Genomic DNA, 25,452 nt, shown 5'->3' with positions numbered 1-25,452 from the left:
TGTTAGGTGCGTGTAGAATGAACCAGGAACGTCCCAGGATGATGTCGACTGTTGAACCCTCCAGAACCAGCAATTTAATCTCCTCTTCGTGAAGCAGACCAATTTTAAGGTGCACTGGACCAGAGTATCGGTCTACGCACCTGCGGCTTATGGGGGTGCCGGTTACTGACTGGATCTGGTAACGCCTCTGCGTGATGGTGGTTGGGAGTCCGAGTTGGCGACAGAGGGTGCCTCGAGATTAAATTACCGGCGGAGCCGGAGTCGAGGAGTGCTGCAACAGAATTTAGAGCCAGTAAGAAGCACTTTGATGGTCAGTGGCTTAAGATTAGGCACGTCGGGGCAGATGGGACTCACCATAATGCGCGGAGGTCGCACTGGGCATGAGGTGCGTAGATGTCCCCTTTCTCCACAGTAGAGACATAGACCGAGGGAAAAACGTCTAGCTCTTTCCTGGTTGGATAACCGGGAGTGGTCGAGTTTCATGGGTTCTTGTACTGGTTCTGGAGGGTACAGATCGGCAGGACGGCGAAGGAGAGGGTTGCGGCGGTTATCAGTATTTAATTCCTCTAGGCAGGAGTGCATTTGGGTGGAACATCTGATGGAGTGTTGAATGAGATTTTCCAGACCTAAGGAGTCATCCACAGCTGCCAATTGAAGACGGAGACGCAGTTCTAGACCTTGGCGGTAGGCGGTTAGGAGGGCTCGCTTGTTCCAACCTCTAGCAGCGGCAAGGGTGCGGAACTGTAGGGCGTATTCTTTAATAGGCAACAAATTTTGATGTAACTGGTACAACTGATCACAAATGGAGGTGTCTAGGGCTGATTTACCAAAAACTTCTCGAAAATGGTGGATAAAATTTTGGGATGACTGAGTAACCGGACCACCCTGTTGCCAAATGGTCCCCGCCCACTGTAGGGCTTATCTTGGAACTTTCGTTAGGGAACTGCTGGGATTGCATCTCAAATGTGAGTGAGCGTTGGAGTAAAAACCCGTTGCAATCCTCCGCCGATCCTGAGTAGGGCGCTGGTGAGGCCATGGGACTGGAAATCGGTGTTGAGGAAGAGTTGCCGGTAGGTGCAGTGGGTGCTGGTGATGGTGCCGGGGTGAGAGTTCGTCTCATGAGCTCGACGAGTTCCTGGAAGGGATCGGTGGTGCTCATGCTGCTGGTTGTCGGTGATGGTCCGGTCTTCTGTTACAGAAGAGGCCCGGAGACAGACAGATGGTAATGGGTAAGTTTATTGAACCAGCAGAGAAGCAGTAGCGGTGAGTATCGGACTTGGAATCTTAGGTGAAGACACTGGAGATTAACTTGGGATCTTGTCTTGCCGGTGACACGGGGCTGGAAGACAGAACGGAGGAGACACACACCGCTGACGAGGAGCAGACTGGAAGGTTTTCCTGGAGCAGACAGACAAGGGATCCTAGGAGCATACACACAAGAGGTAAGAACGTTATCAGGTAAGTTTGTCAGAAAGGTAGTAGAACTAGGCTTGGGGTAGCGCTAGCAGTCCTTTTTGGATTAACAAGACCGGACGTCTAGTGTTTGGCGGTGTGTGTCTTTACAGGAGTGTCGTGATGAGGGACATGATGAGGTGCAGGTGTTCGTGATCAGAACTCAGGTGAGGGTGTGCGGAGTGATTGGCTGGTGGCAGAGCCTGGCAGGTCTGTGACAGCTGGTTAGTAGTGGGATTCGCTTCTGCTGCAGCCTGGTTCCACATAATGCATGGCAATGAGGTCCACAGACCCGAGCGCGTGTGGGTTTGTGTCCACAGGGTCTAATCGTCTCTCCGACTACCCACGACCTGTGATAGAGAGTCCAATCTGAAATGGGAAACAACAATCTGCTTAAATAGCCCTGTTTTTCTTGTTCTACTCAATTAATATATATTACACCCACCACCTATAACTTTACCAACTCATTAGCTACTTCTATGAAAGCATCGACAAAGTTAATTAACACTCCTATTACTGTAATCAGTGTTTGAGCGGTTTGTTAGGCCAGAAACATACTCTTTGCAAACACACGAAAGCGGCCTATGTTATCTTGATAGAACGAAACTGACAAAGGTGTAAATCTCTTAATAGAACAAAACCCTCCAACATTTAAATCTCTTAACAGAACAACACAACCAGTATTTAAATCTCTTAATAGAAAAAAACCTGACAAATATTTGAATCTGTTAATAAAACAGAACAACCTATATTTAAATCTCTAAAATGCTCAGATGCGCACGAGTTACTGCGGCACTGATATATGTGCTAGACAACATTATAAGTACAATATAGCTTGATCTAAATCTGGGAGATCACTTGTATCATCATTATATATCGCTCTATCGCCCAGCACTTGCTCTATGGTAAATCACTAAGGCATTATAGACAAAACAGTATGACTTTATGTAAAGCTGCTTTGAAATTATTTGTATTGTGAAAAGCACTATACAGATAAATCTGACTTGACTATAACCATGTTGACGCTTTAACTATTGCTCTGACTATAATGTATGTTGTGGCTGCTGCTGTATATCCTGCTGTCAGACACCGATGATGAATATTTGCCTTCTACTTCTGTGTTTGAGAAGGTCAGAGGTGTGGTGTTGCGAGCCGACTTCAAACCGTTACTGTCTAGACGGCATATATACATGCGCACCACCATCACACCACATGACTCACGCGTTTAAAGAGAGGAAGAAACTGTGTTTTCTAGATTGAATATCTTGATTTCTTAAACAGCGAAGACATGCGTGAGATTATGAGGGTGTTTTACTTATGCAACATCTGAGAAACAGGACGCTTAAGTACAAATCTGTCCTGGAGAATACACTGAGATTTTAAAGAGAACTCATTTGTGATTTTCCTTTCCCCAGGGTGTTTTCATGCTGCGTTTCTTTCTTCCCAGAGAACAGACGCTGCACAAAATCACCAGTTATACTGCGCAGCATCAGGTCAGAAGAAGCATAGAAATGCAATGAGTTTCTTCTAACGGTGCCCTTGAGAAAGAGCCGCATTGAGCTGAGTGTAAGTGTGTGTTTGTGGCCCCGTCTAGTCATTGTTGCTGAGTTGTGTTTTTCGTGTCCCGTCTCCCTCCTGTCCTCGTGGAGTGGTGACGTACGGCCTGTGTGCCGCTGTAGGATGGACGACCGTGGTACTCATTAAGATTGGGAGCGATAGAGGAAATGGGAAAAGAGAACGAGCAGAAAAGAGATAAAGCATTTGCTTTTTGGAGTTGTTCCTCTTCATTATTTTCACTGACCTCTTATTCTCTTTCTCTCTTTCTCTGTGTTTTTCAGTTTCTCTCATCTTACAGCGTAAATATGTGATGCGTCACTTTAGATCTGAACGGATCCAGTGCCAAACGAGATTTCAGAGAACACTGGAAAGGTAAAGAAAACTCTTGCCATTGCATTCTGAGCTCATGCCAACACTTAATAATATGTGACCCTGGACCACAAAACCTGTCAAATGCGTCAATTTTTCAAAATTGAGATTTTTACATCATCTGAAAGCTGAATAAATAAGCTTTCTATTGATGTATGGCTAGGATAGTACAATATTTGACTGAGATAAAACTATTTGAAAAACTGGAATCTGAGAGTGCGAAAAAATCTAAATATTGAGAAAAATACCTGTGCTACTTATGACCCAGCGACTTAAAACAGGTTTTGTGCTCCAGGGTCACATGTTACCAACTTGTTTAGCGACTCTTTTATTTTAATGGAAAGCAACTTAAGCCATCTTTATTTTTTATAAATTTTTATCATTTTATAATACCTTTAAACTTTTTAATCTCTCTTTAAAGTCAGCCTATTCATCTATTTTCTAAATGCACACCATTGATGTAATTGTGAATCATATATGTGTAAATTAATTATTTTTACATACCTTTGATCTCATAATTTTTAATCAAAACATCATTACAGTTAAAATGACAGACTTCTCTCTGGTTATGTAAGCCGGGCTTCTACAGTCACTTAGTCCACTTAAAACTCACCCCTTTCTGCCTTTATCCAATCAACATTCGATGTATAAAACCAAGTCCCCAGCCCTACTTGTTTTGTTTTTTTTCACTCAGATATGCATCACAATACAGAAGAAAACATCTGTCATTGTTTTATTGTGACTTTTTAGTAAACTTTTTGACATTTTGTGACATTTTATATTTTTTTTATTGCAACCTTTTTTTTTTTTTTTTGTGGCATCACTATTTCAGTAGTATAGTAACAAGACATAAATAATATGGGTCACACTTTATATTAGGTGGCGTTAACTTCTGGGATGAGCCAGGCCTGATGACAGTTAATCCCTGGAATGGAGTTTTGAGCTGATCATTGTATGCATGACCTGTGGCAGTCATAACATGCCACACTTGATCCACTATTAACCTGACACCTTATCTAGCTCATCTCGCCTGTCCTGCTCAAACACACTCTTACAGGACACATCACATTTTGAGTGGCTTAACCTTTACCACAAGGCCTGTGTCTGACATAGCGGAGCGCAAATGGAAGCGGGCAGGTCAGTAATGAGTCAGCCATAATGAATTAATAGCCTGCTTTTATTAATATTAATAGCTTTTGCTCTGCGCGTGGCTCTCGGTGTCCCTCTAAAGCGCGCATGTCTCTCTCTGTATTCGCGGCGGATGAAAATCAGCCTTGAAAATCTTTTTGTTCATCCAATGCCGAACAGAGAAGTTCTCAGCTATTCACAAACCGTGCCTCAATTATCCTCTCTCTCCTCCTCTGCCCTCATAAATTAGGCATACTGTATATTAAATACCTCACATTTGCACATCCGCTGATTTGCATAATTTCCAGCATCCCAGTTGGCAGAAGAGCAGAAACCGGATGAGAGGGTGATGCCACTGAACTCTGTTGTTTCCTTCACCTCTTTAAGTCTGCCTAGTCTTAAAGGAATATGTGTGTACAGGATCTTTTGCTGTAGACAATCCCTCTTTGCGTATAAACCAACAAGGAAACACGTTGACATAAATGCACTTACAATAGAGGCCTGGCAGGCAAGTGCGTAGGTAAACATTTGAGATATGCAACAGTGTTTTGAATGTGTAATCATGAAATGTTACAAGAGTTGGCTCTGAAACTAGCTTCCCAAGAAACGAGCGATTCATAATTGATAGTAGTTAAACTGTGAGAATAACATTTCAAAACAAAACCATAATGTATGTATGAGTAAAACAGGATATTCAGTGAGGAAAAAGTAGGACAGGACTTGATTTTATCAATCAGGAATTGAAGTCAAGCATGCAAACACTTAAATCGTTCACAATAACACCAGGAACATTTTTTTTAGAAAGTTGATTGGATTGGTTTTCATTCCATGTTGACTTGAACCCAGAATATTCCTTTTATTTTGATGTTGTGTATGATTGTAAATTCACTGGCTGTCATTCTATGTCCCGAGAGAGGTTTGGTATTACATTACTCTGTATAAACTCTTGACATGAGGACAGTGTTGTGTGTGAATGACAGTATTGTGCTGCAGCGAGAGGGATAAAGAGGACACAAGAGAGGCTGAGCTGACTGAAGTCTGTAATGTGCTCAAGGGTGATTGGTTTTCATTTTCTCTCCTCCCAGCGAAAGCGTAGAGGAGTAATGGCTTTAAAATATTGCTGTGTTTGAGCCAGTGAGTACTGTGAAGCCCAGAGCCTGTCTGGATCCCTCCGCCACCATCCATCTGAGATCTGAGGTACTGGGGAACACTTGGGGTTGCTCAAACATGGTCAATATGATACATGTGCTAACTACCATCAGTCGATCAAGTGCTGTGCAAAGATCACAGCCAATCTGAACATATTTAGTAGTGTGTTTTTAAGTCAAGCATCATTATAATATCCAGAGTTTGAACAAACCTCTAATATTCAGTGTTAACTTAACTCACTATTTATGTTAAATCACTACTTTACTAAGTGATCAAACAGATTTTCACCTTTCGGAATAAAATGTGTGCAAAATGTCCCATTTTACACTGAGGGAGGGACCTGAGCCATATCTAAAGAGCAGAATATCATCGACTTGATGTAAGCAACCATCTAGCGATCACCTGAACACCCTAACTGTGTAGCAACACCCTGGCAAGCATCCAAATAACTCCAACAACTGCATGGAAACAATTTAACAACTACTCAGAACACTTTAGCAACTGCGTAGCAACACTCTGGCAACTATTGAGAACACCATAGCATCATGGCAGCTAATTTTGAATAGCTCAAGCATGATTTTAAACCAATGAGATTTCACTGTGGGTGGATTTAGTCACCAAAATGCCCTGTACTGAACAGGTTAATGTGGAATGGATCAGATTTATCACTTATTTTCTTTATCGTCGCACCTGATTAGGACACAGTGTAACAGAGCCTTTAAAGGTTTTGCTTTTATATCAGCTACTGACAGCGATGATGCATTACAGAGTTATCATGCTGGTTTTCTAATGTCAGTATTAGCGTGCAGCGATTTTAGCGTCCCTGAGATGTGACTGAGGCAGAGACAGAAAGCGAGCGCTAATGTTTGAGAAGAGGACTGGCAGCTGTCCAGCAAATAAAGTCATTTCTCAAAGCTGCTGCCAAAATAAGCCCACTAATACATTCTCATTAGGAACCGTGCAAATAAACCAGGACAACAAGACTCAAGGGCTTCTGGGAATCAGGCAGTGTTTAAGGGTGGTGTTTAAAGCCCACAGGAAGTCAAAATTCACTATTTACTGTCTCAAAGCACTGTCCTGGTCTTATTGTGCAAGATTCATGTTCATCATCCAAAGGGCAAAATGTTTGGCCTCGTAATCTTTCATCAAAATATAATAACTTGCTCTGGCTCACAGCTTTGCTTTTTAAAAGCTTACCAATATGTCACATTACAGGTAAAATGAGGCAGTGTTATTTTAGTATTATCTATACAATATTGATATTTTTAATTAATATTTTGCAATAGTTTATATTTTTATATTTTCCATTTGAATTTTTGTTAATTTTAACAAAAACTTTTTATAATTTTTTTAATGTGTGTGTATATATACTGTATATATATATATATATATATATATATATATATATTGTGACGAGTCGGCTGCCTCCCCCCTTATTATCATCACCACCCCGTCCCGTATTCGCCGCCCTTCACCAGGCTCCCGATGGGAGTGGGTGTGTGAGAGAAGAGGGGCGCTGAAACAGCCAGGGCTGGCGGCGTGTGATGAGGTGCACCTGATGTGAATAGAGCCTCATCACCGCCGCCGTTTAAATGCCGAGTGCGCCTCTCCTCGGGAGACCGGTCTCTTCCCCGTGCATGCACGCTGGTGTCCTCGTGGGTCCAGGAAGGGCGCGTCGAGAAAGAAGACTGCCGCACCCGTGACGGCTGACGGGCCAGGATGCCGGGCCGTCTAATCCCCCAGAAGCGCTGGGGGCCAAGGAGTAGGACGAAGCCGCTCAAGAGAAGCCGCCGCCATTCGCTCCCGGTCCCGAGAGGGGAGCGTGTGCGGCCACCGGACTCTGCCCCTTCCCTGGACCCTTCCTTCCTGAACACTGCCCTCCTTCACGTACCCCGCAGCACGACGAGGACACCAGATACCCTGTTTATTTTGGACACTTTTTTCCCCTTTTTTGGACACTATTTTGATTATTATTTTTTAATAAAAACCTCTCCGAGGCCTGACGCTACGCCCACTGTGTCTGTCGTTTGCTCCTCCCGCCACAATATATATATATATATATATATAGATATAATATCTGAATTTCAGTTTTAGTTATTCTAGTACATCAAGTTAAGCTTAATAAAAAGGAGAAATGTTGCCAGAAATTTGGCTGAAATTTTATTTTATTCAAATTTTATTTTATTTTATTCAATATTTATTTTGTTTCATATAATGACTTTATTTGGTTTTACTTAGTTAACTATAATGTGACTGTACTGTTGTGTTTTGAGTCATTAAACTCCTGAAAATTCATCTTGTATAAATATATTAGTCATATGCTGATTTCCACTCCAACCATAGGTCTCTTGATAGAATACAGACATAAGAGATCAGTGTAAATTGTATGCCACAAAGCGTCCTGGCAGGAAAGTGTTTTAGTCAGCGTGGCTATAGTGCAGCAAGGTCTTGATTTGCAAATTCAAATTCTCTGACTAAAGCGGCAGTGAATAAGCAGTCAGGCAGCACGCTTCATAAAAGCTCATATGCTCGGAGAGGCTGATAGCGTGAGTGGGGTTTCATTTGAGCAGCGTAATGAGCTATTAATGGTGCTTTAAGGGCTTTCTCGTGGTGTTTGTTTGCTTTTTGGCATTTGATTTGTTTGTTTGTGTAGCACCCGACCTGCGGAGCTGAGACCTGTCTGTCTCTCGTACTAGTGCAGCAACATACTATGTTTATCTGAAGTGTGCACTAGGCTAGTGCAAAAATTGCAGTTGATATTGCGATTTTAATCATTTGCTGGGAAATTCAAAGTTAAGTTGAGTGCTCTGTAATGTGGCATACAGTTGCTGCACTGCAAATTTTGGAGAATGTTGTATGCGGTCCTGAGTAAATTCAGATGGTGTGCACAGTATGTATACTGCACCAAGTATGTGCCAGCTAGCGTGCCATTCGGAACACAGCCCATGTGGTAATGTACATATGAAGTGCACTTGGGGAGAGACTGAGTGTGAATGATTTGTATAAAGCTGTTAGTGTAAATTGCGTATAGCGGGACCCTCAGGAGGCGTGCGCTCACTCTGACAGCAGGAACGGTGGCCATGCGAGACAGGAAATCTCTTATGGGAGGGAAAATTATATTAGCCTTCGCTGCTGTGTGCTGCTGTGATTATCATATATATTAGTGCACGGTGGGTTATGGCTGTAGGCTGGAACAGAGGCTGCTTTAATGTGCAGGCGTCACGCACACTGGGGCAGATACTACAACACCAGTTCTGCAAGAACAGACCTCACTTACTAGAGGTGCAGACCTTCATGGCCATTAGCATATCTGCATTTCTGTCACTCGCTGGTCTCTAGTGAGCTGCCTATGTAGGGAGCATTTTAAGGTGCACGACAGACATAATAAGGATACTTTTTAAATTCTAAGGCAGCATTGCATGTGAGGCTCCACGGAGAATCACAGTATTTACTGCAATGCGCTCAGTGTATATATTGATTATAAATATACATTTATTGAATAATGAAAACAGATAAAAAATAGTTTGATTTAATTAAAAAAAATTATCCTCAGTGTTTTACACAGTCTGTTCTGGCAGTTTGCTGCACATTTTGGCAAATGAATTAGACCATCTGACCACCAACATACTCAGCGTGTTTGTGTTTATGTTAACTGTAATACTCGTATGCTGCCTACTCCATATTGTGCAGTATTTACTGTATGCTGCCATCCACTTTTAATAGTTTGAGAAACACTATGCTGTATTATGACAAATGTTTCAGACTGTAGCCTACTGTGTTGTTGTCACATTATCTAACTTCATTGCATGTTCCTGTTGTGTTGAAAATATGGGTAATCTATTTGTGTTGGGGGTCAAATTGCTCCCCATTGGTTTCCATGCAATTCGCCAAAAACCAACACTATGAAAAACACTAACGAGTCACGTTGTTACATAAATCCTTTATTGCAGCTTGTCAGAGTTGAACCCTTTGGGGTCTAAGGGTGTTTTGGGGGCCTGGAGAAGTTTTGACATACCCTGACATTTGTGCTTTTTTCAGTTGCTTATAAACATATAAATTATGTATTACATATTACATAATTTTTTTTTTTCATACAGAAAAATTGTTTTTTGGGAACTGGATCTTGTAGTCTAGAGTTTTTGCTTCAAAATAATGTGAAAATCATCTTGTTTTCTTGCTCACAGAAAACCAATATATTGATTTAAATTTTCTAAGTCACTTTTTGAGTAAAAAGGGTCTATTCGAGAAGGCGTCAACCTTCACATTCACACCTGAGCTGCATAATGAGCTTCATAATGAGCCATTCAGTCAGGTAAGTGACTGAGAGGAAAGAGTTACAAGAAAGAATATGAGAACAAAATACATTTTTGTTTGTAGTTTATTTAGAATATATTTAGCTATCACACAAAATAACTTGAAATTCAGTTGCGAGTGCAGAACATTTTATTAGGAACAATCAAAGCTGACTTTTTAGCATCATTACTCCAGTCACACAATCCTTCAGAAATCATTCTAATATTCTGATTTGCTGCTCAAAAAAAAACAAAAAAACATTTATTATTATTATTATGTTGAAAACAGCTAAGGATTATTATTATTATTTTTTATGAATAGAAAGTTCATAAGAACAGCATCGTTTGTAACATGATGTCTTTATCATCATTGTGTGCTAAATAAAAGTTTTAATTCGTATATATATGACGCCAGGCTTTTGAACCTAGCATTTTGTGCTCTGAAGGAAAAAATAAAAAACACATTTTGAAATTTTGGGTTATTTCTCTCAGCAGATCTTCTTCCAGAAACAGAAAGTAGCAGGGATGAACTTGTCTGTTTACAGCGTGGAGGAGGTGTAGGCGTTTACATTCACGCACGTCTCATGACCGCATTAGATATAATGAGTTGAGATGGGAAAACTGGACATCGTGTTGGTTCCATACGGATTACTTTAACATAGAATATTTGTTTTGGACATGACTTACTTCATTTAAAAGTAGACATTTCAAGCTGTCTATACATATATTTCTCATGTATTTGAGGCGAGTATTCGCGGAGATTCATGTTGTTTTATTTACGTGTTTGTGAAGAGAGGTGACAGGGTGCGTTCTCCGTCGGTTCTGTCTCTGTTTATTTTCTCTATTTTTTAAAAGCATATTGTTTTGTTGTTATTATGACTATACTCAAATAAAAGTAGACCCTTTGAAGTTTCAAATGATACCTTGTTCTTATCTGTACGATCAAAACTCGTGGAGTATTTTTAGTTATTTTCGCGTCATAAAGAAAATACGAGACAGCTCGAAAAAATAACCCCTTTTGGTGTCAGTTCTTTTTTGTCATGTGTTTTTGTAGTGTCTGTGGTGGCAGCAGGTGAGCAAACTAGCGCAATATATCAGAGACTTAACTTAGCTGTGTTATAACACGGATACACATTTAAACATTGTGAGTTTTTCCCAACAAGAATGCAACTAACACAGGAAGATAATGGTAAGGGGTATTTGCATACAAGATCATCGTTGGAGAACAGGTAATGCACTGGAGAAACAGGTAATTTGTTGGAGCTACAGGTAAGACGCTGCAGTGTTAGGAGAGTTGCTGGAGAAACAGGTGCATCGCTGGAAAAAGGACTGCTCCTGAGGGTTGGAGACCCCATTTTTGTGGCTGTCTCTGTCCTGGATCTGTGCTGTTGGGGTGTTCTATGTGAAATTTGAGGAGAAGCGCCAGATCCGGATGTCATCTGAGGGACCCAGGACTGTTCTTGTGGGCGTATTCTTCCCAGTCAATCAAGTATTTGAGATGACGACTCCAACCTCAGGAATCGAGGATGTTGATGACAGCATATACCAGGGAAATGTAACTGGTATGTGACTAGGTTTCACTTTTTCAGTGTGGTAAATTGGCCGATGAATTGAGGGCTTTGCAGATTTGCGGCTGGACAGACTGAGCCAGATGCCCTGGGCAGAAAGCCAGACCTTTTGCCTTGGCTGGTAGGTGGGAGAGGAGGATCCCTGGGTGTTGGTCTGACTCTTCTGACTCTTCTTATTTACATATAAGATTGTCACTGGAGAACAGGTAATACAGTGGAGGAACAGGTAATTTACTGGAGGTACAAGAGAGCTGATGGAGAAACAAATGAGTCGCTGAAAAAAGTACCACTCCCAAGGGTTGAAGACCCCACTGTTGTGGCTGGCCCCATCCTGGAGCTGGGCTGTTGGGGTGTTCTACATTAAAGTTGAGGAGAAGGGCCAGATCGAGGAAAGTCAACTGAGGGACCTATGACTGTTCTTCTGGTCCGTATTCTTCCCAGTCAACCAAGTATTTGAGATGATGACTCCAATGTCAGGAAATAAGGATGTCTCACAGTATACACCGGGGAGATGTAACTGGTGTGTGACTAGATTTAACTGCTTCACTATGGTGAAGGGGCCAATGAATTGAGGACTTTGCAAAATTCATTGAATTGCAAACTTGCGGCTGGACAGACTGAGCCAGATGTCCCAGGCAGAAAGCCAGACCTTTTGCCAGGGTTAGTAGATGGGAGTGCAGGATCTCTGGGTGTTGGCCTGACTCTTCTTATTTATATATAAGATCGTCACTGGAGAACAAGTAATGCTCTGGAGAAACAGGTAATTTACATTTATGCATTTAGCAGACGCTTTTATCCAAAGCGACTTAAATTGCATTCAAGTTACAGTTTTTACATTTTATCAGCTCTTGCTTTCCCTGGGAATCAAACCCATGACCTTGGTGTTGCGAGCGCCATGCTCTACTATTTGAGCTACAGGAAAGTTTACAGGAGTTACAGAAGAGTTTCTGGAGAAACAAATGAGTCACTGGAAAAAGCACCGCTGCTGAAGGTTGGAGACCCAAGTGTTGTGGCTAGCCCCATCCTGGAGCTGGGCTGTTGAGGTGTTCTACGTGAAAGTTGAGGAGAAGGGCCAGATCAGGGAAGTAATCTGAGGGACCCAGGACTGTTCTTTTGGGACATATTCCTCCCAGATAACCAAGTATTTGAAACAATGACTCCAGCGACTCCTGGAGCTGGGCTATAGGGGTGTACTACATGAAAGTTGAGGAGAAGGCCCAGATTAAGAATGTCACGACAGGAATCAAGGATGTAGCTGACAGCATACACTGGGTAAATGTAGCTGGTATGTGATTAAGTTTAATTGTTTCAGTATGGTGAAGTGGCCAATAATTTGAGGACTTTGCAGACTTGCAGCTGGACAGACTGAGCCAGATATCCCGGACAGAAAGCTAGACCTTTTGCCTGAGTTGGTAGGTGGGAGTGGATGATCTCCGGGTGTTGGCCTGACTCTATTGGTGCTATACTACTCTCTGAAGTTGAACTTTGGCTGCATCCCAAACTCTCTCGCTCTTATGGAACCAGTGGTCCAACTGGAAGGCTCTCCTGATAAAGGAAATAAGCACGCACTGGAATGAGGTGCGTTCAGTCACAGGCTTATGGATGGAGTTTTGTGTGTACTAGATCCAGGAAAGGAATGGGCACCTGCTGTGTTGGTTGGTATGGCAGTATGTTCTCAGGAAGCATCCTATTTCCTGGACCTTCCTCTCTGTCTGCATTTTGGTCTGTGGGTGATAACCAGCAAAGAAGGTCACGTGCACTCTCAGGAGGGAGAAGGCGGCACGCCAGACTCTGGAGATAAAATTGGAACCACGGTCAGATACTATGTCCTCTGGAAGTCATAGTTCCATAATGTTGGAAGAGGGTTTCAGTCATTTCCATCGCAGTAGGCAGTCTTTTTAGGGGAATAAGTTGGCAGGTTTTGGAGAACCGGTTGAGGATACAGGTATACAGGGGTTGAGGATACAGGTATACAGGATACAGGTATGCCTTCCAAAATATGGCAAGTCTGTGTCAAAGTTCACTCCCAGGTGTGATCATGGTTGATGTTGGTACAAACAGCAGGAAGAGTTTGCCAGCTAGTAGGTGGTGAGGTGACTTGGCAATGGCACATTCAGGACAGCCCTGCATGAAGCAGTGTACTCCTTGGGACATACTGGGCTACCAGCACCATTGTTGGAAAGGTGATTGGGTCTGTGTGATTCTGGGTCACTAGTGCCCAGGGAAGTGTGGACTAAGCTTCCATGAGGGGAGGACGGAGAGTGGCTGGTTATATAGTGATGACGGAAGGATGGGTTCAAGCTCATTGGAGGGAATTTTTGGAGTGTGCTGCTGAGATATGTCATCCGCCTTCATGTTTTTGGACCCTGGATGTCAGGAGATTGCAAAGTGAAAGAATAAGGCTCACAAGGATTGAGACAAGACCATTGGAGAAGCAGATATGACTTGAACTGAGGAATCTGAAAAGGCAGGTGTGGATGGCTGAGGAGGTGGTGAACACACGTAAATGTGAGTTTTTTTCTAACAAGTAGGCAACGAACACATGAACACAATGGTAAGGAGTATTTACATACAGTCAGGTCCATAAATATTGGGACATCGACATATTGGTCCCTTAACAAGTGGGAGGCACATATGCAAACTGTAATTCCTACACCGTTCACCTGATTTGGATGTAAATACCCTCAAATTAAAGCTGACAGTCTGCAGTTAAAGCACATCTTGTTAGTTTCATTTGAAATCCATCGTGGTGGTGTATAGAGCCAAAAATGTTAGAATTGTGTCGATGTCCCAATATTTATGGACCTGACTGTACAAGATAATCAGTGGAGAACAGGTAATACACTAGAGAAACAGACAATTCTGGAAGACGCTAGAGTAGCCATAGAGTCGCTGGATAAACAGGTACTAATTGTAACAGTTAAGACACTAGGGTCATAGGATAGTGAGACACGAGAGTCCTTGTGAAAGGTCAGACCGTGACTGAGGGCAAGTGGTGAGCTTTTGTGCAGTACTGAATAAATTTAAACTTGTTAAGGAGCGCAAATCGGTCACTTTTTTCCCTTGTTGCTCATTTACATAATATTTAACTGTTTGCATCGGCAGGTGTGCCCAAATCAAGTTGCCAATGATGAGCAACCTTTTGGTAGGCAGCTGCCTATGTAGACAGTAGACAACAAGGCAGCACACTTGGTTTTGGAACAGAGCAACTGTATGTATTGTATTCTCAGTACAGCTAGCACACTCTTATATACATACTTGCAGTCATATTATGGTCACCATAGCTGTAATGATGGCTCAGGGCTGGTGGGCAGCTGCAGGCTGTGGTTTTCATATCTTGTGTGTGTGTGTGTGATGAGCAGCTCCAGGGTTTGCACTGGGTCACTGCACACTTTTAGCAGAGTGCTTTCGAAACTCTCTCCTCTTCTCTCTGTGACATGCAAATCAGAGGGAAATCAAAGACAGAGGAGGAAGAAGAGGGCTGATGATGCTGTTCAGCGTCTCCAGTTGCTGTCTCCTCTGTAATTTTTGGAGTGCCAGAGGTGTGAAGCGTGGAAAATAAGCTGTTTTAAAGAAGCCGAGCTGCTAGAGGCATGACAGCTGTATTTCTGAGAGGTTTCTATAAATTATTAAAGGGTGAGTTCACCCAAAAAATGACAATTCTGTCATTTACTCACCCTTGCGTATTCCAAACTGGGAATAGGTCAGGATTAAAATAATATAGCCCCAAAAAAAAAAGACAAAATCTGTTTATTTATGCATTTTCCTTAAAATGTGTAGGGCCCTAGTGCCCTAATACTTGTGTGAGACAAAAGGCTTGTTGTCTGATGACACTTTAGGAAACTTAATGATAAAATAAAAAGCACAATAAAACCATTGTAATAGTCACAATGTTGCTTCATTAGCATTTCTATATTTTTTAATTCATCCCCTCTAAAGCTCCATCACCACCATCAAAGCAGCACTTTTGTAGCAAATTCACCATCTGAAACAGTACATTTTAAGATGACTGTCGATTGTTTGGCCATTGCATCACACCTTTGTTTTTCTCAGTATTTTGCACTATGAATATTGCATTTTTATAGCATTCCACTCTCATTATCTCCATTTGATCTATTGTCTTTTTTGTTTTGCAGTCATACAGGGGTTTAAATCAACATGAGGGTGAGTAAATCATGACAGAATTTTCATTTTGGATGAACTATCCCTTTAATGCCTGTGGATGTGAATATCACGACCCAGCCTGCATCAGTGACTGTGATTACATGTCCAAGGATAATCCCATATTATTCCCCAGATCTCAGTTCTCAAATTCCATTTATTCCCACTGATTGAGTAATTTTGGGGAATAAGCTGTTTATATGCCCTTTCAATGTCCCTGTTATGAGTCGGCCCTTTATCCAGGAAGAATCTGCCTATTCACAGCACTGTGCAATGCCAATCTTCATCTGAACCATCTGCTGCTCTTCTTTGCTCTGTTTTATTGTGCAGATACATATATAGTCCGTCCTGTTCATTATGCTGAAAGAGCTTCAAGCGTTGATGTTCAGACTGACATTCAGAATCCAGAAGTTTCCGTAATGTAAAATAACCATGATCTAAATGAGAGATAATTCAAATACTGTAAACCATGAGCATTTAAACCTAATGCATCTGTCCAAACACACACTTTAAACACACATACAGACTTATTTTTCACACTGCTCACTCTAAATATACACACACACACACACACACACACACACTCAGAGGCATTTCATATCTGTCTCTCTGTTGTTCCATAAGGCATGTTAAGAATTAGTGGGTTGGAAAATGCAGCAGAAAATCAGATTTGAGTCTCTAGTCTGTTCTATCTATCTATCTATCTATCTATCTATCTATCTATCTATCTATCTATCTATCTATCTATCTATCTATCTATCTATCTATCTATCTATCTATCTATCTATCGTTCGTATTGTTTTGTCATTCTATCTATCAATCGTTTTATTGCTCTAGCTGTCAGTCTGTCTATCGTATCATTCATTCATTCTATCTATCATTCTCTCATACATAAGGTCTTGAGGGTTGGAGTTGATCCGATCGAGGCGTGCAGTAATCATCCGCAGTGAGGGGCAGTCAGAGGTGTTTGGAGCTCAGCACGGGGGAAATGAAGAGGTCTCACGCTCTCAGCAGCTGCATTCTGCAGGATTAGCTAATGCGATTAGCTGCGTCTTACAATCAGCCGCACTGAATGCATGTTGTAATTACTGCACCTCAATGAGAAAGGTGTGTGTGAAAGATTAATGCAGGTGAGTGGCAGGCTTTGATAGATACGCTCTGCTAACGTGCTCTCCGCAGCCAAGCGTGTATGAGTGTGTGTGTTTGCGAATGGGACTGAATGGCAATGTAGCTCATCTGCACATATACGACCCAAACACAGACTTTACAGATATGCCAAATGAAGTCTGAACTGATGGTTAGGTACTGTAGTGCTCCAAATTGGTTGATATTTTTCATGTTGATGTTATATTTTCACAATACTATGGATATTTGACCTGTTAACACCCTAAAGATCCAAAAATCAACATTTCTAGTTGGCATGATTACAAAGTTAAATTATGTGACATGCTTTTTAATAAAACTTTTTGTGGAGTGTAAAACTCTGATACTCTTTTAAGTTGATATCATCAGACAAATAAGTCATGATCTCATGAAAACCAGGCAGAAACCAATAATAATGCACAGCCTCGTCTGGGCTTCAGTAATTATTTTTGCAAAATTCTGCTTTGGTGCCACTATGGATTTCAAATCTCTGTACTATTCTAGGACATGGTCTTTTGTCTCATGAAATCAGCGCAACATATTTCCACACAGGATATCTCACAGCTTCAGTTCCATACTGAAAATCGGTGGACATGCGGATTGACTCCAGCTGAATCGCTGCCCATTCATTTAGCTCTGATTCAAGATGTTTCTACCTTTTTTCCTCACAGTTTTGAGTCTGCCTTCAGCTCGCATTTTCTTTTTGTCTGTGATGGAGTGACATCAGACGTGTGCAGCAACTGAGAGAGAATCTTAGCTGTGAAGTACAAGGTGGTGTGATTACAAAGGTAGAAGAGGCCAAAATAAAGAATAAAAGAGCTACAGAATCAAATTAGACATAATTTTTTATATTAAATTCAAAAATGAAGTTAAAATGCAAAACAGATGGATTTTACTGGATTTCAAATCAAAGCCTGACGAAGAAACCTCTCTGAATAAACTGAAAATGAACAGATGAACATTTTAGATGTTCCAGCTCACTGCTGGGAGTCTCATCCGCATAATCTTTAATTTTGCCTCTAATAATTAAATTAATTTGGCAAATTAAATGAAAAAAATGTGAAGCTACTCAACACAATTTCTCTGAAACATCAAGCTGATTGTGATCATGAAAACACATCAGTTCTGTTTTCCTAGCAATACGAAGACTCGTTCTGATTGCTTTTCGTAGAGAGGTGAAACGTTCCTGTCTAAAGGTCTCTGCACACTGAGTCCGAAATTTTCGCATGCGTTTTTTCGCATTCGCAATCTTAAAAATTCGTCACGCACAGAGACCTGAGTCCGATGCGTTTTAATTAATCCGTTGCAAAAAAATTCGCAAAACTATACAAAATGTCTTCAAGCAGTGAGGATGATTTTGTTGTCCTCTCTCTTTTTAAAAAAAGAAAAAGAAAAAGGAAATATTGGGTCCATCCAATCCTTAGATTGCGCAGAGAGGAAGGAGAGTTCCACCTCCTTATCAAAGAGCTGTGGGATTATCCCGAGAGATTCAAAGTTTATTTCAGGATGTCAGTGCCTCAGTTTGATACTTTGCTAGCGATACTGAATCCACATATTAAAAAGAAGACCACCAATTTCCGTGAACCAATTTATCCTGAACAGAGATTGTCTGAGGTATGGATACACCCACAGACACACACACACACACACACACACCGAACTGCGGCATCGGAAAGGTGCGCGCCAGGCATAAAAAAATAGGCTACAGCAGTTCTTTATATTCTGTATCTTTGTCAGTGTTTCCCACACATAGACGAATCTGTGGCGGTGCGCCACAGATTAAATTCCGACCGCCACAGATTCAACACAGACCAAAAAAAAAAAAAATCAATACCGACCGTCACATATTGCGTTTCGTTATTCTTTTGTACGCTATTTAAAACACGCAGCGAATTCGTTCAACTGCATTTCCTTTCCCTGCTCTCTCTTCATCTCTCTGTCACTCACGCGTCTCTCCCTCACACTCACACACACACACACACACAGCCCCTCCCCTCCGTGCACACCACATCTGTCTGGATCATCTGTGGAGAGAAGACGGCTGGCGAAAGGTTGGTATCTCGTGAACACTTTTAACACACAATCACAGATTAAAAAGTGCTATAAAATCTTTTATATTCTGAATACAATAGTTTCAGTGTGTTGATGTTACTGTAAGTCCCGACCCTTAGCAAACGCGATTGCGCCTTCTTTAGAAAGTTAACTAGTCGCAAGTTTGCGGTCAAATGTAGGCTAGCCTAGTTGGGTTGTCGAGGTCAAAACACTATATGTAGCAGCTGTGAATCAAATAAACGTATTATAAATTATGTCGTTTCTTTACTCTTACACCGAATGTTTGCTGCTTCAATTCCCCCCCCCCGACAAACATCTAACCCCCCCCCCCCGGGCTGACCACCACACATTGCCTTCAAACCTGTGGGAAACACTGTTTGTATTCCTCAATTTATTTGTTATAAAGTGCTCTGTGCTGCAAGACGAAGTGTATTAATTTGTCTGACACTATTTTGGATTTTGGCTTTCGCTTGTATGGTGGCTCTGAATTGTCAAAACGCCTTCTCAAAGCATCTCAAAATGCTTTATACAGATGCGAAAAACGCAAAAAATCGAACCCGATCCAAATTCTTTTTTGACGGACGAAAATTTCGGAGGCAGTGTGCAAATGTGATTGACAAAACGTGAGGTCGTATTTATTTTTCAACGTGCAAAAATTTCGGACGAAAAATTCGGACTCAGTGTGCAATGGCCTTAACACACGTTGTTTCCTCTTTCAGATCTTCAGTCGCTGCCTTTCGTCAGCGAGCCGCCAGGAGGCCGATAGCCAACCGCTAACATTTGATTGAATTATCCCTCAACATGATGTGGCAGTAAACTGTTATTCCTCCATCTTACCAGCCCTCTGCTGTCTCGCCCCTGAGTGACGACTTTCATCCTCTTTCATTTCTCTGCTGTCATACACATACTGGCACTCGTCTGCTGCCGCGATGGCTTCGGCCTTTTGCTCATTTACAGATCTGTATTCCCGACAGGCCGTCTGATTCCTGAGGGGAGGCCTGTGGAGGACGCTCTGTTGAATTTACGGCGTATATAAATATATATGGGCATGCGGTTCTCTCAGATTGAAAACATATACCTGCGACGATTGCCTGCTATGAAGTTCATTCCAGAGGTAATGCTGTTTTTCCCCCCATCTCGTCAGCTCCTTCAAAGAACGTATCCTATTTTAAGATGAGAGATATATGGAAAGGAACAGGGTAAATATTTGAGAGTATCGCTGCCTCATTTCTTGGATTAATTCAGTTGGCTTTCTTCGACTGGCTTCTCCACTGGTAAATTCGTTCTAGTCCAAGCACTCAAGGACAGAATGCTTTTTTGCACGTTTATGTTGCAGATGCATTTCAGGAATTGAGATCAATGCAAGCTGCTTGTTGAAGATGATATCTGCGGAGATGAGTTGCAATGAGAAATATATTATCAGGTAACTGGAAAATATGATGTCAAAAGCAGTTCACATACACAAATCAAGCTGAAATGCTAAATGTAAACCATACTGAACCTCCACAGGACCCATGCAGGCATGTCCGAGTTCAGAAAAATATAACACCAACAAAAAGAACCACCAGACAGGCTTGCATCTGCACCAAAAGCTCTATTATGAAAATCCCACAAGCCACTTAAACTGCAAGGTATACAAAATCCATTCAATGAGTTTGTTGTATGACATTTTCAGAAACACTGTGCCATTTTTAAGTCATATACAACAAATGTAAATCTCTGAAATATCAAGTAGATATTTTACTTCCAACACAAAGACTCATTCTGATCACCTTATGTAGAAAGGTGAAACATCTCGAGGACAGAATGCATTAATCTTTCTAACACACTTTGTTTTTTCAGATCTTCATTCCCCTTGTGTCATCAGCGAGTCGCCAGGAGGCTGTTAGACAACTGCTAACGTTTGATTGAACAGCTATAACACCAACCAAAAAACCATCAGACATTAGGCTTGTGTCTGCACCAAAAGCTGTATAATGATGAAAATCCCTCAAGCAACTTACACTACAAGGTATGTAAAACAACCATTGCAGGTTACTTTTTTGCATGACATTGGAAGAACAAAAACTGTGTATCCTGACTCTAGAAAATGCATTAGTCTATTCAGTGAGTTTGGAGCATGACATTTCTGTTGCCATTTTTAAGTCCAATATGCATCAGATGGTCTGTGGTTGTGCCATCTGAGGACGCGACTGCAGACTCGTATGTGTGTCATAGCCGCAGGCCACCTGCACAGTCGTCCTGACTCTAGAGCATCTTTACGCACTCATTACACACCTGTGGACCGAGTGCAGGTCAGAGAGCATGCGGTCTTCTCACATGAAAGCTGCTCGTCTGTCTAGGGCCAGAAATTTTGCACTCCTGTCCTAGGCAGCGCTGAAGTGGACAGTCTAATGCAGCTCCTCTCACTGCCTTCATTTTGTCAATTTGATCAAAATCTTGGGCTAAAATAAAACTAAATCAACTGTGACTGTTCTGTCAAACTAAAGCCTGAAGGTCTACTGAAATAGAAGGGAATCTTTATTTTAAAATAGATAGTTCAGACTCCAAATTCTGATTACATGAGCCACGTTTGTGTGATGTGACTGCATTAATCTGCCTTTATGTTATGCCTTTTTTGCTGCCACATGACCAAAACTGGTGGAATTAGTTTCTGAGAGGTGAAACAAACTTTGGAGGATCCTGAGTTTAAGTGTCTTGTTCAAAGATGAATCTTACTAGGGATTACTGACACTGTTACTAAGCCAGTGGGACAGAACAAGTTTTGAGGAGGGGTAGTTAACAGGATTAACAGAAGCGTTGCCTCCCCCTTGTGTTTGATCCAAAATGTACCTACACTCTTGGCAATGTATAGTGAACAATTTGTTTCCATTTCTTAAGTGTTTGAATTTTAAGTAAATATCATGCAAAATGTGAATTTAATTTTAGAAATTTGGTGTGTATTTGTTCGTATCTGTAGTATGGTCTTGCAATGTACTATAGTCCAAAATTCAAAACTATGATGCAATAATAAATTGCTATAGATATAAAATGTGAAACATAATTTAAACTATTAACAATGTCAACAGCATATTGATTGGTATTGCCTTTTCAAGTCGGCGCTTTGTGTTTGTGATCAATATGCACTTAAATATTTTCGCTTTGGGTTTGTTTTATTATTAGCCCAGCTGGGGCGGAGTGTGTTGTGTTTTATCTATTATTCTGGCAGGTTTAGTTTAGTCCCTCAGGCTGAACGCTAACATCATGTAAACCATCAAACAAACACACACACACACACACACACACACACATACCACAGCCAAATGACACATATGTGTTTGCATATGATGCAGGGAATCCAAATCTCACTCTGCTTTATGTACATAGGTGTACTAAAGGCTGTACAGATGAATTATGGATTTGTGTGTTGAGCAGCCTCTGGGAGATGTGTGGTTATTCCAGCGTGTCAGGAAATAGAGTGGGTGGACGGGATTCTGATTAGAGCCGGAGCTAAGATAGAGAGACAGATCTATGGTTTCTATATCCGTCCCTGAACAGAGAGAGGTGTGCCTTATCATAGACACCGACAGACACCCTGTACACTCGAGTCCGTATCAGTCAGCTGAGGACCACACACACACACACACACATGCGTGGTGATAGCACCCATTTATCAAGCGTTGACAACTCGCATTGAGCAGTGCAGGACTGCACGTTTTCTCTTTATTTTTGTTCGATGTCTCCATCGTGTCATTGTCAAAGGGTCTGAGCGCTAGGTAATATGCTGAGTGTGTTCCTGAGCCTGATCCATCACTTTGTGAAAAACTGTGTTAAGTTACGTAAATGCATAAAAGGAGACAGATTGGCTCTTTTTTCGTTCTCAATTTTCTGCCGCTTGATTAAACTTGCTGCAGGATCAATCCAGCGCTGAATCTCAAATCAATTTTGATAGCGTCTGGTAAAAAAAAACCAGCCGCGTACTCGCGCCCTAAAACACATCAACCTGTGGGAGGCTGATTGTGTTACAGAGAAATAGAAACCCAGTCATCACTGAGACTGCAGAAACATTTCTCAATACCTTTAACCTGGTTTCTGATGAGTCTGTAAGGCTTTGGCTATTAGTAGTGTTTGATAAGACATTTGGACAAACAACAAAAAAGGAATAGTTCACCTAAAAATTTAAATTTTCTGAAAATACACTCACCATCAGCCATCCAAGATGTAGATGAGTTTGTTTTTTCATCCGATTTGGAGAAATGTAGCATTCCGTCACTTGCTCACTGATCCTCTGCAGTGAATGGGTTCTGTCAGAATGAGAGTCCAAACAGTTGATAAAAAATCACAATAATCTACAAGTAATCCACACCACTCCAGGCCATCAATTAACATCTTGAGAAAACAAAAGCTACATGTTTGTAAGAACCAAATCCATTATTAAGGCATTTTTAAATTCAAACCATTGCTTCCGTCTAAAATACGAGTCTATAATCTTCCTTATGCTCGCTTGCTCTCCGGTGAAAAAGCGGTCTCATCTGAATCAGGAGAGAAATTCACTATAAATTCACCCTTTCACTAGAAGAAGCATTATTATGGATTAAGGACTGATATTTTGGCCAGAAGCGATGATTAAAGTTAAAATAATTATTATTGTGATGTTTTTATCTGCTGTTTGGACTCTCATTCTGACGGCACCCATTCACTGCAAAGGATCCATCAGTGACTAAGTGATGGAATGCGACATTTCTCCAAATCTGATGAAGAAACAAACTCATCTACATCTTGGATTTCCTGAGGGTGGGTAAATTTTCAGCAGATGTACTTTTTTGGTTGAGCTATTCCTTTAAACTTCTGCATGCAACTCGTTCTGCACTCACATCACACTCACATTAGAAACAAACAAGCTAAAGCACAATACAGAAATCCCCTAAACTATTAGATTAGGTTTTAGGTGGTGCACAAGAAAACGCTGCTATAATTTTGTTAGAAACTATAGACGGCGTCACAAACACCAGCTCAGGAAAATCCTGCATTCTTTATTCTCGCAGCGTAGCCTTGATTCAATCCATTACATACTATCAGCTCAGAAATCATTGCCCACCTTCATCAGACCTACAGATCTCATTTTCCTGTCGTATTTTCCGCACTCAGAGAGCCGGGTCGCTCCAAATCATTTCAACAGACCCTCGGGCCGCGTAACGCAGAGAGGATGGTGGAAAAATAAGGATTTCTACGAGGATGCATATATTATAAAGGTGTTTTGAAGGCATTTACAGTTCCTTATTATGCCAAGTCGTGTATTGCAAATAATATTAACTACAGTTATAATTCAAGCCTATTCATATTCATTTGTTTAGATATTACATTCCATTAAAATACATAATGTCATGGTTTATATGCTGTAATGCATTATACTGAAACCGTTTGCAACCTCTGGGTTTATGTGATGAAATCTAGCAGTGAGATTTTATAGTGGCGAAATTCCCTATAAATCATGTATTTTGCATACAGTAAGACCAAATCTCCACTGTTCTTATGAAAAAGCAAGGTCAGGACTCAATGCGAAGGATTTTTTTTTATTTCAGTTTTTACTTGCCCTGCCAAAATTTCCCACCAGAAACAAATTAATAAATAATAGAAATAGTTTTTGTTTTCAGTTAGTTTTTGACCCGTGAAACTCTAGTCTAAAAAAACAATAACAGCTAAATTTTAGATACCAGTAAAATTTTATAACTCTTGATTCCAATTTCGATACTACAGCAAAAACTATTAACCCAGCTTAATTGTTATAGACGCAGCCGGACACAAAGGTAAGTGTAACACACAGTGACTTTATTTGCAGAGATCGTGCAGTGGATGAGTGCGGCTGGGGATGAGAGGTGAGAGTCCGCTTCGAAGAGGCTTGGGATGCCAATGGGGAAGGAACTGAGTGTTGTCTTTGTGCTTTCCAGGAGCGAGGAGCAGAGCATCCGATGAGGATCGGGGCGACTGAGAAACTGACCACGGAGAGGAACAATCTGGACACAGGGAGACAACGGGACCGAGAACAGGAGGTAAGTACAACAGGTAAAGGATAGGAGGTAATACTCATCGAGTTTGTCTTGCAGGAATGGAGTCCACGTTGGATCAACGAGATCGGACACTGAGTGACTGGAGGTGAGTGCTTTTGTGTGGTTCTGGGTGATGATGGTGATGGGGTGCAGGTGCGTGTGATCAGAACTCAGGTGACGTGGAGCGTGGTAATTGGCTGGGCGGAGAGCCTGGCCGTGCTGTTACAGTACCCCCTCTCCACGGCCCGCTCCTGAGGGCCGACCCCGGCGTCGTGGTGGTCTGCCCCGACCCAGTGGGGCTGGGAGTTCTGGGTGAGTGGCATGAAATTCTTCCAGGAGCGTCGGGTCAAGAACATCCTCTCTAGGAACCCATGAGCGTTCTTCGGGGCCGTAGCCTTCCCAGTCGACCAAATACTCTAATTTACCACCACGGCACCGGGAATGTAAGATCTCCTGGACCCTGTAGATGGCGCCTTCATCCACGACGAGAGGGAGAGGGGGTTCCTCGACCGGACCAGGCTCTGGGGAAACAGGAGGAGAGAAGGGTTTTAATAG

The 25,452-nt window shown here is 41.7% G+C and overlaps 1 protein-coding gene across 3 annotated transcripts in view; it reads right to left on the bottom strand.

The window, feature by feature from the left end:
- The window catches only part of LOC306858415 (muscarinic acetylcholine receptor M2-like), a 97,279-nt gene that overhangs the window by 16,871 nt on the left and 54,956 nt on the right, over positions 1-25,452 (bottom strand). Inside the window, exons 2-3 of one of the 3 annotated variants that reach the window (XM_079398956.1) lie at positions 19,950-20,034; positions 19,709-19,869 (exon numbers count right to left, since the gene is read on the bottom strand). The exons of 1 other annotated variant lie outside the window; for it this stretch is intronic. The gene's annotated coding sequence lies outside the window, so the exon portion shown is untranslated. Of the gene's footprint in view, positions 1-19,708; positions 19,870-19,949; positions 20,035-23,054; positions 23,155-25,452 lie in introns of all 3 variants that reach the window. One more of the 3 variants, XM_079398955.1, reaches the window with a different exon arrangement.

Source organism: Barbus barbus (genome assembly GCF_936440315.1).
Source record: "Barbus barbus genome assembly, chromosome: 39".
NCBI lineage: Eukaryota > Metazoa > Chordata > Actinopteri > Cypriniformes > Cyprinidae > Barbus > Barbus barbus.
Note: the sequence above shows the minus strand (reverse complement) of the source record. Positions and strands in the feature narration are given on the sequence as shown.